Below are 4,364 nucleotides of genomic sequence, written 5' to 3'. Positions count from 1 at the left end.
GATGGTATTTGTTTATTTGAATGTAAAGGTAAAAAGATTGTCATTTACATGAGTTGTTCATACATGTCAAAAACATTCATGCTATGGTAATGTTATCTAGTCATTTGGCCAGTTCCATCAGAACTGCCACTTACATAATATACACTGCTCAAAAATATAAAGGGAACATTTAAATAACACAATCTAACTCCAAATCAATTACACTTCTGTGAAATCAAAGTGTCCACTAAGGAAGCGATACTAATTCATTTTGACCTGTTTTAAAGACATAACATCAAAGTTGTATCAGCCTTTAGTGTGTTTTTACATTTTATTTTTGAGTGAGACTCCAAATCCAGACCTCCATGTGTTAATAGATTTGATTTCTATTGGTAATTTTTGTGTGATTTTGTTGTCAGCACATTCAGCTATGTAAAGAACAAAGTATTTAATCAGAACATTTTTCTTCCAGATCTAGAATGTGTTATTTTAATGGTCCCTTTATTTTTTTGAGCACTGTAGTTCTACTGGATTTAGCCCCATTTCAATCAAGTGTGACTCGTGAGAGAATTAATCCGACTGAGACATCAAGTAACCTAAACACACAAAAAGAAGTATGAGACCTTATGTTTCGACCAAAATTTTTTATAACCGTACACAACTCTTGTGTTTATTATTATAAATAATAATCATATTAATAAGCACATTCAGTAAAAGTGCTGTACAAGTGAAAAGGGATAAGGAGATGACACAAGTGAATAACAACACACATCACAATCATTTGTTCCACCTATCCTGTAGGGAGAGACTCGATAGGGTTGAGAAGATTCCCAAGAACTTATTGCGTGTTTTTGGACTGAAGGAGAAAACCGGAGAACCTGAAGGAAACCTACACAGACATGGGGAGAACATAAGACCCCACACAGAGAGGCCCCTTGCTGAACCGGGAATCATGAGGCAGAAGCGCTACTGCAAACTACTGCAAAAATGCTTATGGTTTTCACTTTCTTAATTAACCTGTTTGTCTTTGCAACATAAATGTCTCCCAAATGTTTTCCTCTAAGCTCTTATTATTTTTTTCTACTTCTATTGTCTTTTGTATCTGAATATTTAATGCATTTGATTAAAAAGTTTTATTTTTCTTTCTCCTTGCAGCTTTGGCACTTTAACTCTCATAATTGTGTTTGATTTTGTTTTACATCGATACTCTTACTTCATAAGTATGTTAATTTTAGTGCTATCTTAAGAAAAAAAAAAAACCTTTCCCACTCGCAAATCCATGACTTGTTTCCAATTATACCATTTCAATTTCCTATTGTCTTAGCAGGTCATCATGCACTTGAGTAAAATTCTTCTGTTAAACCAAAGGCATATTTCTAATAAAGAAAGTGTCAGTAAAAGTCCATTTGAAGGAAGTTGCTTTTAGGATCCAGCAAACAAAGATCCAGTCTTCTCCTCCCCTGCATGATATGGCTGCATATGCTGCCATAAGTAGGTTATGCTTCACAGTTAATCACATAGAATATTAAAGAGGTTTTTTAAATAAAGCAGTGTCTTGAAATTAGGCCCTTCACATGCTTTTTTTTTCTCCTAGTGCAGCAGGGAATACAAGTGATGGGGAGTGAGAGAACGTGTTTCTATTTTACATGGACAAGTAATATTGCAGTACTGCGATCCCCATTCCGCAATGCTGGGATGTGAAATCAGAAGAAATGTTAGCAACATAGGTGTTTTTAGAAAAAGGGGTGGTTGTTGCATATGAATACTGACCACACTGTCAAGGTAACAGCATACTGCAAAATTTTACCATTTAAGTACGGGCAGCACACAAGCAGTAATTAATTGACCTTTTGCAGTCTGTTTGTATCTGGTGAATAAATAGCCGCAATGTGCAATCACATATACAGATTTTAGTGTTGTTGTATTGTTCATCACTTCACTGAAGAAATAGAAAGCAGAACACATCATCACCAGAGACCAATAGCGAAAAAAAGGTAAAATGTATATGACAAAGGCAAAAATGTCAATTATTAGATGCATTTTTTTTTTGAAAGATCAGGAACTAGACTCTAGTCATATATTTAGATTATATTCCTCCTTTTTGAATGTGTTTTTTTTTTTCTTTTATAATGTGTGTGTTAAATTTATACTAATTGTCATGGACAGTTGTAATGCAAAGGTCAAAAGTTTTTCAATTGATTTATAATTGAGTGTCTCCTGGATTCCCACATTTACTTCAGTATTTATTTCTTGTTTGACAAAATTTTGTGCTTCCTGCTTTACATCACAAACCGATTCAACAACATCAAGTATCTGAAGTATAAAACGAGCCTATCGCAGGGGACCGCCATTTTGAAATCCAGATGTCAACGTAAACACAGAGTATATGAGCCCCTGTGTCACTGACCCGGGTGAAGCATCACTGAGGTCGCCAACAATGATGCTGTGTTGAGCTCTCCTGCTTTTCTGCCAGTGATATTATTTGGCAATGGAAAATAAGAAGACCATCTCGGGAAAGTTGTCATGGCGATGCACCAGGTCACGCTTCATCATCAGGCGGAAAGAACTAAGCCTCCTACACAGATATGACTCACCAAACCTACCTTATTCTAACTTCTCCTGAAACCTCTCATTAGTTCTTAGATGTTGACTGCATTTGCTATCTAAATATTGCTTAACATAACCAAAATGAATAATCAATTTTTATTCTCCTCATTAGTCATCCATTTCAAAAAGCAGCACATACTGGAAAGGGTGTTTTTGGTGAGCATTAACTTAAAGATTAAAACAAAGCTAAAATCAGTTGCTGATGATAGATCATTATATACATATATGTGTGTGTGTGTGTGTGTGTGTGTGTGTGTGTGTGTGTGTGTGTGTGTGTGTACATACGAATATATGTATAAACATACACATATACATCTGAAGGTACATATGGGCTGTATTTGTGTTTGAATGTATGTATATACACATATGCATGCATACATACATACATACATACATACATACATATATGCATACATTCATATATACATATGTTTACACCAATGTGGACATAAACATACATATGTATGTGTGTATATATGCAGACACACTTGATTGTCTGTTTGTATGTATATACACATATACATATATACAAATGTATACACATATATGCATGTATACATATACACACACAAATACATATATATCAAGAGAGATTGAGACCTGTGTCATCATATCTTATAAATTTTCTTTTCAATGTCTGTGGTTTAAAACCAAGAAATTGGGGAAAAAACATCACTTGGATAAATGTGAAATTATAAACGACAGGAATTAACCAGTTAACTGTCTCTTCACAACAACACTTGTGTCTGCAGTAGTAACTATTGTTACTGCACTCTACAGGAACCTTCCCTGCTGGCTAAGTCTCTGAATTATGCATGTACGACATTGAAATTCGGATTCATCTTAAAACAATACGCCTGCTCTTTTTTCTCTCGCCTCATTTCTTCCAGCACATATAGACTAATGGAGGACCTCTCAGGTCGAGAGAGAATCCATAGCCACAAAGTGAGATCAGAGTCTGCATAGCTATAGTGTTGACCTGGCAGGGAAGTAGACCTCTATTAACACAGATGAAGCGTAAGCTCACTATGTTAGATCTGGTCAGTTTTGTCAGTCAATGTATGGTAGCACTGTGGGGTTGCTCAAAGGTCTCTTTTGGTGAATGTACATCACACACACTCACATTATTCATGTATTTAGCCATGTGTACCCTGCGTCTTCTCTGTTTACCCCAATGAAGTGAATAACCAAGAGGGGTGCGGCTACAAATGATTGGTCTCAAAGAATATCAGATCTGTTAGCTATCTTAAACTGCTCCTTGGAAAGGTTTCTTTTTTCATCCCACGCAAACATGAAATGTTGTATTTTATAGCTGAAAGAATGTGTAATACCTCCCATAAAAAAAAAAAAAAAGAAAGTTTTGCAAGCACAGGCAGATTTTTTTATTATCCGTTATATATCAGAGTGCGAAAGGGGCGTTCTGTGACAGTTTGGAAAAATTCAAAGAATTATGGGTCAAACTGCTCAAAGCTCAGTTAAAAAAAAAACGCTACACATTTTTCCCCATCAATTTGGTAGGAGAGGGGTAATACATTTACAGAAACTCTTGTTCAGAATGTATTTAAGTATTTAATGAAATACTTAAATTCTTATTTCTGTATGCACTGTCTCACTAGATTACTGTCACTTGCTGGCACATAATTGTTTGTCCGTACAACATTTTGCACATTGATCTTGCAGTACACTGGGACTTTTGGTATCACCCTAAAATCTACCATTTAATGCTGATGGCACTGGATATCAACTAACATTCCTGGGGGGTGGAAAGGGCAATTCAT

Source organism: Fistularia commersonii, chromosome 15, assembly GCF_037954325.1.
Source record: "Fistularia commersonii isolate RoL2024-O1a breed Wild chromosome 15, RoL_Fcom_v1.0, whole genome shotgun sequence".
Classification (NCBI taxonomy): Eukaryota; Metazoa; Chordata; class Actinopteri; order Syngnathiformes; family Fistulariidae; genus Fistularia; species Fistularia commersonii.
This window is presented reverse-complemented; position numbering follows the sequence as displayed.